Below are 17,256 nucleotides of genomic sequence, written 5' to 3' on the forward strand. Positions count from 1 at the left end.
AAAACTACTACTACTAATATTAATAATAATAAACAATTTTCATAATGCTATGTTATATTAAAATTGTTTTACTTATGTTAATAAATTAATATACTTATGTTATATTTTTATGGTTGATGAATGGCTGATACATTCAAAAAGGAAAACTATTATAAATTATTTCATTATCATCATTATTATTATTATTATTATTATTATTATTATTATTATTATTAAGATCAGTATTATTATTAGGGGTGGGCGATATGGTAAAAATATCATATCACGATTTTTTCAAGAAATATCACGATTCACGATTTTATCACGATTCTTTGTCATGTTGGTTTTACTTTTTTACAAGTTGTCTGAGTAGTACAGCCAAATTAATTTTTCTATTTTAAAACCAAAACCTTACAAGGTAACAAAATATAAAATAAAAAGAATGGCAGATATTTAAGCCAAAGTGGGCGAAGACAAAAAATCTTTGTCATTATTTTCTTTGTTTTTAAAAATAAGAACAAAGATAAGCTAAATACACATACTATACAAATAAAACAAACAGTGCTTTAATCTTCAGGTACAGTCCATGTATTTATCAGTAGCATTCAAGAAATTTAATTAACAAATATAAAAATAAAACACTATATACATTATATACATAAATTATACATAGAAGCAACATTTAAAGCAACTGTATTAAAGTTCTTCAGTCAAGAGCAGTGAGTGATTTTCCTTTGTGTTTTGTTTTATTAGTGTATCATCACCCAAAAATGACAATTCTGTCATCATTTACTCATTCTCGCATTTTTTTAAGCATAAAACATGCTGAACATAAAACTTATTTTGAATAATGTGGGTAACCAAACAGTTGCTGGGTCCCCAGTTACTTCCATATATTTTATTTATTTATTTTAAGTCAGTGGGGACCAGCTACTGTTACCCACATTCTTCAAAATATCTTCTTTTGTGTTAAGCACAAGAAAAAAAAAATTTAGGACATGTGAGTGACAACATTTTTGGGTGTACTGTCCCTTTAATAACGATCGACAGCATGTTTAGCTCTGTCGCAGAGCTGCACGCATCTTTACAAGACGCGCATCCGTTTTTCTCTTAACTGTTTAGTTTCACTTTAGACAACCGACTGTGTTTATATGTAATCCTTGCGTGTTTTTGACAGTATAAGCAAATTAAACGCCAAAGATAGCTCAGTTTAGTAATCAGGTGCTGTTTGACAGGCTTTTAGCGCACGTGCTTCAGGTTTACGCGCTCATGAAGCGCATGCCAGAACAGCGCGCGGACCAAATGGCGTTATTTTACCGGCAAGACTTTGAAGCACATTCAAATAATGTACTTTTGTGATCGCGAATATGAATAAGTGCAGTGTCCCGTGAGTGAATGTACATTATATTAAGACGGAGGCACACTGTAGCACGATACTACGATATTTATTCAAAAGCAGATCGTGGAGACATTTTAATCGTCCACGATCAAAAATCGTCATATCGCACAGCCCTAATTATTATTATTATTATTATTATCATCATCATAAAGCAGTGTTATATTAAAAAAGTATACTTTACTGTTGTATGATTGACAAATAACTTACTGTCAAAAAGTAAAAAATATATATATTAATAATAAATAAATTATGATCAGTAATTACTTCATTATTATTATTATTATTTTCACAAAGCAATGTAAAATTAAAAATGGTATACTTTACTGTTTAATGACAAATGACTATTACTCTGAAAAAAATATTATTAAAAACGATTATTTTTTTAATAATGTTATATTAAAATATTAATACTTGTTAATAAAAATGTTATATTTATATCTATGGATGATAAATGACAGTGTAAAAATTTATCATCTTTATTATTAATATCATCATTTTTTTATAAAGCAATGTTTTATTACAAACAGTATACTTTACTGCTGTGAAAATCTAAAAAAATTTTTAATTATTTTAAAATACTTAATAAAAGTAATAATAATAACTTATTATTTTCATAATTCTTTGATAATGTTATACTTGACTGTTGTTATTATTATTATTATTATTTTCATAAAAAAGGTTATATTACAAATAGCATACTATGAACGACAAATGACTATAACTGTAAAAAATAAAATGTAAATATTATAATTAAATTTTAAAATCATTGAAAATTATAACAACAATATTATTGTCATAAAGATATTTAAAATTAAAATTGTTACAATTGTTAACAAAAAAATTAAAGATACATGACTATTACTGTCAAAAAGTAAAAATATAAAAATATTAATAATAAATAATTTATAAACTAACCATTTCATTGCTATTATTATTATTATTATTATTATTATTATTATTATTATTATTATTATTTTCATAAAGCAATATTATTAAAATTGTATACTTTGGTGTTGCATAAATGACAAATGGCTATTACTCTAAAAAATAATCACTATTAGTTTTATAATTCTATGTTGCATTATATTTGATATATTTCGTTAATTAAAAAAAAATAAAAAACTATATAATCTTTATTTTTGTTATTGTTGTTGTTTTCATAAAGCAATGTTATATTACAAATGAATGGCAAATTACTCTGAAACTATTACTCTGAAAAATAAAAAATGTAAACAATTAACAATAATTAAATTATTTTAAAATCATTAAACATCATAACTATTATTATTTTATATTAAAATGGTTATACTTAATAAAAATGTTACATTTCTATGGATGATGAATGACTATTACTGTTAAAAAGTAAAAATACAAAAATATTAATAAACAATGTGTCATCATTATTTCATTGTTATATTGTTATTAGTATTAGTATTATTATTCAAAAAGCATTGTTATATTAAAATGTTTCAATATCAAAAACTTTACAGTTTACCGCTGCATGAATAAAGAATTATTACTACTGTCAAAAAGCAGAAAAACAACCATGATTGGTTCTGCATATTGGTTTTTAGAACCTTTAACACAAAAATAATTGCTCATTAAACAATGGCATTTATCTCCAGCCAATGCACTTACTCCCTGAGAAAGTGTTGGAGATGAGCTGACAGCTAAATGCTAAATCAAAACATTCCTCTGTGACTGCAGCATTGGACATTCATGCGAGAAGACTATTAAATCCTAACAGACTATAAGTCAAAGGATTTGAGCTATACTTGGCTTTCAACTTTACTGCTGAGGTTAATCTCCAGAGTGCATTAATGAGGTTCTGCTCATGGCACCACCGACTGGCACAAGAGAGAAAGCAGACAAGACACTTCTAGAGACGCTTATCCTTGGGAAAGCAAGGTCGTCCAGGTCCACACATCCTGAATAATAGAAGACGAGACTCCACAGGAGCCGAGGCCTTCGTAAATCAGCGCGCACCTATGTTTCCACTGCCAGCTGATTGTAAATGACATATTGTGCTGGTATGAGGCAGAGGGATTTTTTTAATCATCTGCCCAAACTTCATATGGGCTAATAATAACAAAGTCCTCATTGTTTAGCATTTGGATTGCACCAGCAGGGCACCATCGATTAGAAGAGAGGAAAAAAGCTAACAACAAATCATGTTCAGTTACAAACTACAGTGTTGAATGCTCCTGACTAGTTAGTGTACACCAAAATACAGTTTTTGAATTGTATTGAATATGTAGTAGTATAGCTAAAATGTAACTAAAATGTGCTGATGGCAATCCCATTAATCACATCCTGGCCTGCATGCTATGGCCTGCAGCAGGATGTTGGTCCCCAGTACGGCCCTCACAGTGCCAGGTGTGAGTAACAGGTCAGTCGGGATGTTCAACGTTCATCAGAGTCTAGAGCTATATTTGAGATCCTATGCCATACATATATCATGTCATGTACAAACACACACATACTGAAACTTTAAGGTCTTCACAGCAACCAGTCAAAATCAAAGTTTGGTTTAACTGAAATAGAAATATATTACTTAATGTAATTCTACTACTACTACTACTACTACTACTACTACTACTACTACTACTACTACTACTACTACTCTGTAAAAAGTTTTTACCAGATTCAACTTAAAAACCTAAGTTCAGCAGCTGCCTTAAAAATTTAAGTTGAATCAGCTTAAAACTACAGGTCATTTTAATGTATTACAATAAAAATTAGTTGATTTAATTTATGAGTTGAAATGACTTAAGTGGATTTAACTTAACATTTTAAGGCAGCTGCTGAATTTACGTTTTTAAGTTAAAACTGGTGAAAACTATTTACAGTAATTGCTAAGATTATTAATAAAACATAATTTAAATATATATATATATATATATATATTTAAATTATGTTTTATTAATAATCTATTAATTTATAATAATCTATTAATTAATAATCTAAATATTTGTTAAACTTTTAATAAATTGCTGTTAAATTGCATAAGTTTCAGAATTTCAATTAATTATACATTTTTATATTTTTTATTTTATTTATTTAACCAAAAACAGAATCAATAAAAATTAAAAACGGAAAAAAAAAAAAACAGAATCCAGAAAAAAAAAAAAAAAAAAAAAAAAAAAACGGTATTTGGGGAAAAAGTAAAACAGAATCTGGGAACAAATATATAAATATATAAATATTATAATATTAAAATATATACAAATATAAAATCAATTAATTAGACATGCTTTTGATGACTAAAATTGAATAAAACCATGAAAATCGAAACCAGAAATTTAATGGAAAACAGAATTTGATAAAAATAAAACAGAATTTGAGAAAATATATATATATATATATTTCACAGGGCGAAAATAAATAAAAGTAAAAATAAAACAAAATTAAATTAAATGGATTTTATAAATATAAATGTTGTATTTAATTATTTTTTTTTTTTATTAAAATTTTAGCAATATATTCATTTCATATCTGTTATCAGTATTCTTTTTTAAATGATCAGCATTGGTCAGTTAATTATGCACATTAATGTTCTACATTCTTATTAAAAGAGATCTTTGCCATTATCTAAAGCTCACTCATTCTAGTAATATATTTGAATTTGTATATTATATAGTATATATTATGAAAATATATTTGCAAATAATCACAAGCTAGCTTTACATAAATATAAAGCAAAATTAATGAATACTAAAATGTTATACTAAATTTTAATTAATTAAACTATATTTTAATCAGTCTTCAGTGTCCCATGATCCTTCAGAAACTATTCTAATATGCTTGTGATTCTAAATCTACATAACACATTGCATGCCACAGTAATTTCTTAATTTCTGCATAAATAAATAAATAAATAAACAAACACATACATAAATTTGATTTCCACAAACATATTAAGCAGCACAACTGTTTTTCTGAATGTCGATTTCGATGACTTTTCGATTAATCGCCCAGCCCTACACTGAAGACTGCAGTAATGATGCTGAAAATGCAGCTTTGCATTAGGAATAAATTACAAAAAAAGAGAAAACAGATATGTATAAATACTTCTGAATGGTTAGTGTCTAAAAAACTTCAAATAACTAATCTTGTTTTACCGCTCTCTAACTGTTGAGGGTTTCTTAACTTCCTTCTGTCTCCAATAAACGTGTCAAATATGTCACACAGAAGGAAGTAATCCAAAAGCAACAGCAGCCTAGCAACCCAATAACAAATACAATAAAGTCATTTTACTTCATTATATTAACACAATAAAGTATTGATAACATTCAAGATGTGAACATCAAAGATATTTTCATCTGGTCAGCTATTAGCCGCAGTTGTGTTGGGTGCAATAAGTGCCGCTGTCTTGTAAGAGTTCTCAAGAGTCACAGACTCCATTGATTTAAATGAAAATACAGCAGAAGAAGAGTCTCTACGTACATCTGCAACACGTTTTTATGGAGGCCTGTTATTGGTTTCTGAATTGAATGGTTCAATATTACGTTACCAGGTTACAGCATTAGAAAACGATCTACAGTAATATACAGCCAAATGTTTACCGAAATAACTGAGATATGAGATACGCGCCTGAAGACTGAAAAAAACGCTTAATGTATCTGATCCAAGGTCTTATGAAGTCTGAATAATGTTTCATTTCTTCCTCCCTCAACTTGATGTCTCTCAGTAAAGAGGATGTTAACTTCATGAGGGAGTTTAAGAGGAGATAAAGGTTAATAGCCTTCAATTACTTTCCAGTATCACGCATTAACTAGCTATTTTCAATTCAAAGCCACTTGTCAAGAAAAAAAAGAAGTTCATTTGGTTCACTTGTGTTAAAATGAAGAGGGAATTATATTATTCAGCATAGTTAAATGGTCTAAAAGGGAGTAAGTCCATTTTGGAAAAACAAGTATTGAATCTTTATGCATCCGAATCGAAATCAACTGCTAATTAATAAACAAAGAGTTAAATTTGACTTGTTTTGCGGTGGATGGCCCAAGCATCTGAAATAGGCTGAGTGGATTGAATGTGTTCCTTCATGCATAGTTGTCTGTTTGTGCTACCTTGAGCCAGCCTGTTCTCTCACATCAGGAGCTCTTTATTACATTTCCTGGGCTTGCATTCCTCACACTATTCTGGGCCGCACTGAGACATGTCACACTCAGGGCGCTGCGTACTAGAGACTCTCCCACTCTGACGGAGCACTTGATGCACAGGAATGCATAAGATTCACTTTGAGGGCAAATTGGATTTTTTTTGTGGTGTAGCATGACTAAGTGTACTTTTCGCAAAACCTTCCTTCTACATTCTTGAACCACAAAATAATAGCAAAACATTTATCAACCACTGTAGTCCAATTCCTGAACAAGTGATTCACGTAAACCGATGCTCTTTAATGAATCAAAAGCATACCGTGTATCCAGTCTAGTCCAATTAAAGGGTTAGTTCACCAAAAAAAAAAATTAACCATTAAAATGGAATCCAGAAAATAATGAAAAAGACTTTGGTAAAAATAAAACTGTAAAACTCAATTAATTAGACAGGCTTTTTGATTAAAAAAAAAAAACATTAAAGGAACACTCCACTTTTTTTGGAAATAGGCTCATTCTCCAGCTCCCCCCGAGTTAATAAGTTGATTTTTACCGTTTTGAAATCCATTCAGCCGTTCTCCTGTTCAGGCGATATCACTTTTAGCATAGCTTAGCATAGATCATTGAATCCTATGAGACCAATAGCATCGCTTTCAAAAATGACCAACGAGTTTCCATATTTGTCCTATTTAAAACTTGACTCTTGTGTAGTTATATTGTGTACTAAGACCGGCGGAAATGCAAAGCTGCGAGTTTCTAGGCTGATAAGATTAGGAACTAAACTCCCATTCCGGCGTAATAGTCAAGGAAGTTTGCTGCCGTAATATGGCCGAAGCTACGGTGGCCGAGAGAGGCCAACGCGCTGCAAACAAGAAAACACATGCAAACAGAAAAAAAACGACAACAAATTAAGAAAACATCTTCATTCGTTTGACAACACAGGTGCTGCAAATCCTCGCAACGCAAACACAAATACGGAAACGCGCTGCAAATTCTCACAACACAACCAAACTCAGAAACGCGCTGCGAACACACGAACGCGCTGCATATAGCACGGACCACAACGGAAATGTTTCAGGGGGACCTCAAAAAGTGACGAACCCATCTGGGACCTGATTATTTGTTCAGTGGCTGTTGGTCAGAGCAGAGGTGTTATCGGTGAACTATTACCTTTTAGTGATAGCATAGTATCACTTAAAGGTGATAGTGATAGAAATAATCAGGTCCAAGATGAGTTCGTCACTTTTTGAGGTCCCCCTGAAACATTTCCGTTGTGGTCCGTGCTATATGCAGCGCGTTTGTTAGTTTGCAGCACCCTCGTGTGTTCGCACCGCGTTTCTGAGTTTGGTTGTGTTGTGAGAATTTGCAGCGCGTTTCCGTATTTGTGTTTGCGTTGCGAGGATTTGCAGCGCCTGTGTTGTCAAACTGATGGAGATGTTTTCTTAATTTGTTGTCGTTTTTTCTGTTTGCATGTGTTTTCTTGTTTGCAGCGCGTTGGCCTCTGTCGGCCACCGTACGAAGCAGGTGGAGTATTATCAGAAATGAGTTCCCAGCTAGTTTAGCATTTGCACATGTGCTGCGTGGTATTACTGCTCCTGCTTCGGCCATGAATCTCATGAAGCATGAATCACATGAAGCCTGAATCACAAACAATTTACTCATTTGAACCGGTCCTTTTAACTTAATCCAAAGCGACTGCAATACAACCAGAATTTAATTCATGAAGAAAATGTCTCAAATGAGCTGATTCTTTTAAGCGGTTCAGTGTAGCCTGATTCACAAACAAATGACTGTGAACCTGTTGTTTTTACTGAACCAAAAGCATACAGAACAACCAGTGAAGTTTGATTCACAAAGAAAGTGATTTACGAACCAATTCAGAAATTACTGACATTTACTTATCTGGTCATTTTAATGAATCATTCAAAAAGATTCTCGAACTCAGGGGTTAACGTTTGAATCAATCAAATGGCCCATATTATGTGATTATTTACAAGCAGGAGGAGTCTCAGTCAACAGTGATAAACACAGTTTCCGTTTTACCTTTTAGACAACTCTAACAATCAAACATTTTAAGTCTAGAACAGAGAAATGGAGCACGGTCCATTTTCCATGGGTCTGACTCCGTCCGATGAGACTCTTTGCTCTCTGAGGTGGAAAGAACAGCTAGGATCAGTGCAACAACACGACTCCAATTCCTCTGGGAAGATACAAACACAATGGTTCTGCTGAGTGTGCTCCAAACTCACACGGTCAACTTTCCAGAGGAGACTGGAGAAACAGAAGTACCTGGGAAATCCTCCTGGACTATATGCTTTAATACAGTGGAATCCAGTTAAAACAACTCTTTGTCTGTAATCAATAGTAACAGGGTCGAAGCGAATCGGACAAACCCATCCTTGGCTGGAAGACAAAAGGAAACGTTGACTAATTTCAACTCCATTCAAAAAGTCACGCTTTTAATGGAAAGAACATGTGCCTTGAGCTCCATTTCCGCGAACTGAAAGCTGCTCATGATTTCTCGTAAAAGCAATGGGAGGTGAAACATAATGTATAGTGCATACAACACTGCAATTCTTTTCAGGGAAGAATGTTTTTTCGGAACCACTGATGTCACATGAACTATTTTAACAATGTCCTTACAACCTTTCTGGGCCTTAAACATGTCAGTTGCACTGCTGTCTATCTCAGATTTCATCAAAAATATCTAAATTTGTGGTCCGAAGATGAACAAAGGTCTTGCAGGTTTTGAACGACATAACGGTGGGTAATTAATAACAGAATTTTAATTTTTAGGTGAACTATCCCTTTAAACCTAGTCTAAGTAGGTTAAAAAGTCAGTGGTCTAATTGCTTACAAACTATCTAAAGTGTCATTTATGTCTAGCAAAATGGTGCAGGATGATTTATGCACTAAGACTTAATACTTACTGTTAGGGGTGTGTTCAAATCTCCAACCGCAAGTATGAGCAATACTAATAGTAATGCTTTGCTTAGCGAGCACCATTAATAATTATAAGGTGGATGATGAAAACAAACTGCTTCTTTTATTTCACATGAGGTCATTCTTTTTTTCCAGTGCATTTCTCTAAACCAGCAGAAGCAATAATTGGAATATAAGAATACAGGGCCTTCATAAAAGCTGCTCTGGTCAGCAACTACAGCTTCCAGCTGGGCTCAACACCGCTGGCCGGTTTACATAAGGATTCAGATACACAGAAGTGCTTAGCACCATAAAAAGAAGCCAATGAAGCGACAGAAGAGCAAGTAACTCCTAGTCTATGTGTATCTAGCTTTCTGACCCTGGATAGACGCAAAGCAACTACCACGTTCAAGGCCCAGAAAGATACGAGGACATTGTTAAAGAGCAGGTCATGTGGAATTGTAAAGTGTCTTAATATTGTGTTGGAGTCTGCTACAAGAAGCTTAAATGGATCTAAAGTAAGAAAACATTGTAATTTTCTGAGAACTTACATTTAATATTAGAATCATTTTGCAATGCTTTCTAAACAATTCGTTTGAAGTAGTTCTGAGTTCAAGGTCTGTAAACCCCTTTCTTCATAAGCCTACTCTGCTCTGATTGGTCAGCTGGCCAAGTCTGTTGTGATTGGTCTTTCCGTATACAACAAAGCAAATTGTGCCCACAGCTAAAGTTTAGCTGCTAAACTGTAAATGCTTCACAAAACAATAACGGTGGATACCTTAGCTGAGTGCTTACGTGACTAACTGATGAAACAGAACAGTTTGTAAACCAAAATATGCCTATATTCTGTCCTATTAAAACGATAGTCTACATTAAATCGACACATTCTTAGAAAAGAGTGGGTTCACAGCGAATTATCAGAACTATTTCAGAAATATCGTGGCTTACCTGAAAACCTAAGGCTGCAAAAACGTAATATTTTTTGAGCACTCAATTGAAAATGTACACATAACTGTGGTTCGGAGACACTTGTGTATCTAAACAAAGAAGGTACAGATTTATCTTTCATGAACAAGCGTTTAGGGAATCCCGCACTAAACTCGCCAAGTTTAGAGAAGCAGTCCTCTGTAAAATGATGAGCAGTCGAGCACACAACAAAACATTCGAACTCTATTGGTGTGGTATTGTGGAATAAATTAATTTTAACTACTCATTCTTCACATCATCATCTTTTGGCAATGAAAACAAAACAAACTTGCTTTCACAGCGCAGAACACAGCACCTTCTCGACTAACTAACTAGTGGAAGTGTTTGTGGGCAGGTTCAGAGCCGGCTCTTTCTTTTTGAGAGAGAATATCTTTATCATGCACTTTTTTGATTAAAGAAGAATTCCACTTCAAGAACTTCAAGACCAAAAATGTACAGACAATTTACTCACCCCCTTGTCATCCAATATGTTTTTGACTTTCTTTCTTCAGTTGATAAGAAATTATTTTTCTTGAGGGAAAAAATTCAGGAATTATCTCCATATAATGGACGTCAATGGTGCCCCCAAGCTTGAACATCCAAAATGCAGTTTAAATGCAGCTTCAAATGGCTCAAAACGATCCCAGACAAGGAAGAAGGGTCTTACCTAGCAAAACAATCGGCCATTTTCATAACAAATTGACAATTTATATACTTTTTAACCTCAAACGGCAACGCTCATCTTGTCTACACCGCGTTCCAAATTATTATGCAAATTGGATGTAAGTGTCATAAACACACAGTTTTTTGTTTTTCAATTAAACTCATGGATGGTATTGTGTCTCATGGCTCTTTGGATCACTGAAATGAATCTCAGACACCTGTGATGAATAGTTTGCCAAATGAGCCCAATTAAAGGAAAAGTACTTAAGAAAGATGTTCCACATTATTAAGCAGGCCACAGGTTTCAAGCAATTATGGGAAAAAAAAAGGTCTCTCTGCTGCCGAAAAGCGTCAAATAGTGCAATGCTTTGGACAAGGTATGAAAACATTAGATATTTCACAAAAACGTAAGCGTGATCATTGTACTGTGAAGAGATTTGAGGCTGATTCAGAGCACAGACAGGTTCGTGCAGGTAAAGGCAGAATGAGGAAGGTTTCTGCCAGACAAATTCATCAGATTAAGAGAGCAGCTACTAAAATGCCATTACAAAGTAGCAAACAGGTTTTTGAAGCTGCTGGTGCCTCTGGAGTCCCGCGAACATCAAGGTGTAGGATCCTCCAGAGGCTTGCAGTTGTGCATAAACCTACTATTCGGCCACTCCTAACCAATGCTCACAAGCAGAAACGGTTGCAGTGGGCCCAGACATACATGAAGACTCATTTTCAAACAGTCTTGTTTACTGATGAGTGTTGTGCATCTTTGGATGGTCCAGATGGATGGAGTAGTGGATGGAACATGTCCCAACAAGGCTGCAACCACAACAATGAGGTGGCGTTTTTGGCCGGAATCATAGGGAGAGAGCTGGTTGGCCCCTTTAGGATCCCTAAAGGTATTAAAATGACCTCGGCAAAGTATGTCGAGTTTTTGACTGACCACTTTCTGTCATGGTACAAAAAAGAACTGTGCCTTCCGTAGCAAAATCATCTTCATGCATGACAATGCACCATCTCATGCTGCAAATAATACCTCTGTGTCATTGGCTGCTGTCTGCATAAAAGATAAGAAACTCATGGTGTGGCCACCATCCTCCCCTGACCTCAACCAGATTGAGAACCTTTGGAGCATCCTCAAGCAAAAGATCTATTAGGGTGGGAGGCAGTTCACATCAAAACAGCAGCTCTGTGAGGCTATTCTGGCATCCTGCAAACAAATTCAATCATAAAATCTCCAAAAACTCAATTTCAATGGATGCAAGAATTGTGATAGCGATATCAAAGAAGGGGTCCTATGGTAAGATGTAACTTGCCCAGTTAGGATGTTTTTGATTGAAATAGATTTAGATTTCAGTAAATATGACCACCTAATGCTGCAAATTCAGCAAATGCCCATTTTCAGTTCTTTACAACCTATACAATGTTTTAACTCTGTTGTGCATAATAATGTGGAACAGTGCATTTTCAGTTTTTTATTTTTGAAATAAATACTGTTATCATTAGGAGGTTTGTTCAATAAAATTCGAATTATACCCTAATGGTTGATGACTTAAAAATTATACTGACTGTCATTTGCATTGACTAATTATGAAAACCAGAGAAAGATATGATTTGCATAATAATTTGGAACGCGGTGTAAGTCTGTGTGTACTGTTTTTTTCTGGCCAATACAGTTAGGGTATGTCAAAAAAAAAAAACATCTAATTTTCTTCCCCAACTTCAAAATCATTATAAATCGCTGCAGAAGTAACCAGTGTTTACAAAGTGAACTTGCAAAATAGATCAAATGCCCTTTACAAAAAAAGGTAAAAAACAGCAACAGCAATGTGATTTTGTAGGACGCTGAAGAAGAAAACGAGACGAGAGTTTTTGATATACCCGAACTGTGTTGACCGTATTGAACTGGAAAAAAAAAAGTTCACGTAGACTTCGCTAGAGAAGATCTTTTTATCGGCTGGGGTCATTTAGAGACATTTGAAGCTTCATTTAAACTGCATTTTGGAAGTTCAAGTGCCCAAAGAAAACTAAAATAATGACTTTATTCAATGACTTTTTCTTTTCTGGGTCAGTCTCTGCTGCCATTTACAAAAGTACCATGACAAGAGTACGCATGGACTATTTTATCAATGTCCTTACTACCTTTCTGGGCCTTGGACGTGGTAGTTGCGTTGCTGTCTATGCAGGGTCAGAAAGCTTTTGAATTCCAACAAAATTCTGAAGATGAACAAAGGTCTTACAGTAACGACATGAGGGTGAGTAACTAACGAGAGAATTTTCATTTTTGGGTAAACTGTCCCTTTGAGATATTTAAATACTTAACGGCTTAGATATTTAGAGACACCTGGGATTGACTTCAAAAGCAGAATGAAAACTGAGACTGTTTAAAGTACAGACTACAGCAAGACAAAAAAGCACTGAGGCTTAAAGTGTCCAAGCTTAAACTTGAACTAGAAGGTCTACAATCAAACTCGCCTCTAGCTTGCACTCCTGTTTTGGCACGTCACATGCCTGGTTTCAACAAAGAGGCAATTCTGAAGGTGCATGCTAGAGGGCAAAACATATCCTCACAGGGACACATACAGAGAGTCCTTCCAAGAATTTGGGGGTAATAAGTAAATCTTTTGAGGAAACTAGAGCTTACCAAAACAAACCAGAAACGTTAAGGTCTGTATATTGGTGCACTGCGATAAACGCTTTAAAAAGAAAGAGAACTTATTAAAAGACAAGTCCAGGCTAAGGCTACATTCTAATCGAAGCTGATTCGTGTGAATTCAGATATGTAAAGCATGAAAGATGATATACTTTTCCTCCACGAGTTGAAATATTCAAGGTGTGGGGTACTTTAGAGCTGATGAGTCAAAAGAGGAGGCACCACAGACAGGTTTGACCAGTCTCTCTATCTCTTTCTCACACACACAGACACACACACACACACACACACACACACACACACACACACACACACGCACGCATGTTAGACAGAGGCTAGGCCCTAATGCGCAGCAGTTTAAAGAAAAAAACACTTCTATTTGTTGAAATTTGTGTCATTATCTAGTACATTATATCATGTTATCGTCTTATGTTCAGTCACAATCAATCGAAATGTTTCACAAAATTATAATTATATAAGTATTACTATTACTTAAAAACATAGTTTTTTCTTCACTAATTAAATCAAGATACTCTTCTGCTCACCAAGCCTGCATTTACTTGATCCAAAATAAAGCAAAAGCAGTAATATTGTAATATATTTTTACAATTTAAAATAATAATAACCACTTTATTTTAATATATTTTAAAATGTAATTTATTGCTGCGATCAAAGCTGCATTTTCAGCTTCATTACTCCAGTCTTTAGTGCCACATGATCCTTCAGAAATCATTCTAATATGCTAATTTGCTGTTCAAGAAACATTTACTATTATTATTATCAATATTTAAAACAGTCTAGTAAATTTTTGCTGAATTCTTTAATCAATAGAAAGATCCATAGATCAGCATTTATCTCAAATAAAAAGCTACTGTAATATTATACACTACAATACCATTCAAAAGCTTGGAGTCAATAAAATTTGTATTTATTTATTTATTTATTAAGAATAGCAAGGATGCTGTAAATTAATCAAAAGTGACGATAAAGACATTTATAATGTTACAAAATATTTCTATTTCAGATCAATGTTGCTCTTCTGAACTTTCTATTCATCAAAGAAACCTGACAAAATTCTACCAAGCTGTTTTCAACATAATAATAATAATAATAATAAATGTTTTTTAACAGCAAATCAGAATATTAGAATGATTTCTGACAGAGTACTGGAGTAATGATGCTAAAAATTCAGCTTTGACATCACAGGAATAAATTTAATATTAAAATATATTCAAATAGAAAAGTTATTTAAAATGGTAAAAAAAAAAAAAAAAGTACTGTTTTGCTCTCTTTGGATTAAATAAATGCAGGAATGGTGAGCAGAAGAGACTTCTTTTTTTTTTTTTAATCTTCCTGTTCAAATTAAATTTTTACATTTTTAATGTTTTACTTTTAAATTACACTGGTTAACAAGACAAGTTTTAAAACATCTGTTTGTTGTGAAAAGGCAAGCAGTTGCCAAAAACCTTAATTTTACTAATTTGTTCAAATAAAGCAATTAGCAGTAGATTATTATAACCCTTTTTTGCATTTTGTATTTTAAAATATGACTTTTTGGAGCATATTAAGTTAACATTATTTAATAACCCTAATTTTATACTAAAAGTGGTAAATGTTTGAACTGTATTACGAGTTACTCTGGCAAGAGCTTTACAGCTTTGAAAACTAGTAAAACCTTGTCCAAACATTGAACATGTAAAAAAGCTGTGTGGAAAAGCTCCCTTTGGGGTCTAAAGCCCTGGAAAGAAATATGTCAGGTATCAGATGACTCTTCCAGCACTCGTGTGACTGAACACAGAGGTAATCTCATGCTAAAACTCGGCGATGTAACAAGATTAAATCAACCAGTAACCAAAACAATACAGACAATAAAGCGTTTAGAGAATGAAGAGAGTTACACTTGGGAGTAGATCATGCCTAGAAAGCAGATTTGGAGAACCTCTGTAGTGCCGTTATACTGGCTGGCTGTAAAACTCACTCTCTGGACAGAGTCATGGATCATCAAAACGAATTACAGCATATAACTCTGTCTTTATGGCCACAAAAGAAGGGGGTGGTGGACTCTGTTAAACCTCATATGGTGCATTTATTATTACAGGAAAAGTCCCTCTGGAGAAACCTAGTGTTAAATATCGTGTTCAGTGCATTCTTCCTTTAACCTTCTAGTCTCCAGACCAAACCTTTAATCACCAGTCTACATTGTAATTCAAAAGTCTGAAATCAGTAAGATTTTTTTATGTTTTTAAATTAGTTTCTCACGCTCATCAACGTTTCTATTATTTGATCAAAAAACAGTAAAAAGGCAATACCGTGATATTATTGAATTTTCAAATGAAAAGCTGAATTTTCAGAATCATTACTCCAGTCTTCAGTGTCACACAATCCTTCAGAAATCATTTTAATATACTGATTTATTATCAATGTTGGCAACAGTTGTGCTGCCTCAATTTTTTTGGAACATGTGATACTTTTTTCAGGATTCTTTGATGAATAAAATGTTCAAAAGAACAGCATTTATTCAAAATGGATTTTTTTTTTCTAAAAACAAAACTCTTTATGATAACTTTACATCAATACAACACATGCTTGATGAATAAAGTATTACTTTCTTTCAAACAAAGAAAGAAAAAACTATGAACGGTAGTGTATATTGTTACAAAAGGTTTCTATTTTAAATAAACCCTGTTCTTTATAATGTTTCATTGATTAAAGAATCCTGGAAAAAAATTTATTTTACTGTGATCACAGGTAAAAAAAAAAATTAATAATTAAGCAGCACAACTGTTTCCAACACTGATAATAAATCAGCATATTTAAATGATTTCTAAAGGATCATTTGACAATGAAGCCTGCAGTAATGATGCTGAAAAATCAGCTTTGCATCACAGGAATAAATTCTATTCTAAAGTATATTAAAACAGAAAACCACTATTTTAAAATGCAATAATATTTCACAATATTAATTGTTTTTTCTGTATTTTTAATCAAATAAACGCAGCCTTGATGAGCAGAAAAGTCTTCATAAAATTGGAATACATTTTTTTATTTTTAGAAAGAAGTCTCTTCTGCTTCACGACTCACGAGGCAGCATTTACTTGACCAAAAACACATTAGAAATAGTAATATTTTGAAGTATTATTAAAATAAATGTTTTATTAAAATTTGCATAGCAATAATATTCAATAACAATAACTGCGTGCCAAATCTGGTTTCTGAAAGATCATGTGACACTAAACACTGGAGTAATGATGATGAAAATTCAACTCTGCCAACACAGAAAAATATATATATTTTTAAATAAATAATAATAAAAATGTATTTAAAAATTGTAACAATATTTCATAACATAGTATTTTTCAAAAGTATAAAAAATTTTTGTGTGTAGCATATTTGAGCTAGGTTCAAAAGTATCTAAAATTGTCACTACCGAAACTATTTGGTGAAGTTTCGGTAGTGACATCTTTGTTTTTGTTTTTTGGGTGTTATCCAATAAAATTGTCACTACTGTAGCAGTCATGAGCAAAACATGTCATCACTGTTTCGGAAGTGACAAAGTAGAACACATAACCATTTATTTTGAGGAAATA

At 33.1% G+C, this 17,256-nt stretch overlaps 1 protein-coding gene across 2 annotated transcripts in view; it reads right to left on the reverse strand.

The window, feature by feature from the left end:
• Window positions 1–17,256, reverse strand: part of LOC141300095 (serine/threonine-protein kinase OSR1-like) — a 76,651-nt gene that overhangs the window by 57,571 nt on the left and 1,824 nt on the right. The gene's annotated exons all lie outside the window — the stretch shown is intronic.

The sequence above is a fragment of the Garra rufa genome, chromosome 24 (assembly GCF_049309525.1).
Source record: "Garra rufa chromosome 24, GarRuf1.0, whole genome shotgun sequence".
In the NCBI taxonomy this organism is placed as follows: Eukaryota; Metazoa; Chordata; class Actinopteri; order Cypriniformes; family Cyprinidae; genus Garra; species Garra rufa.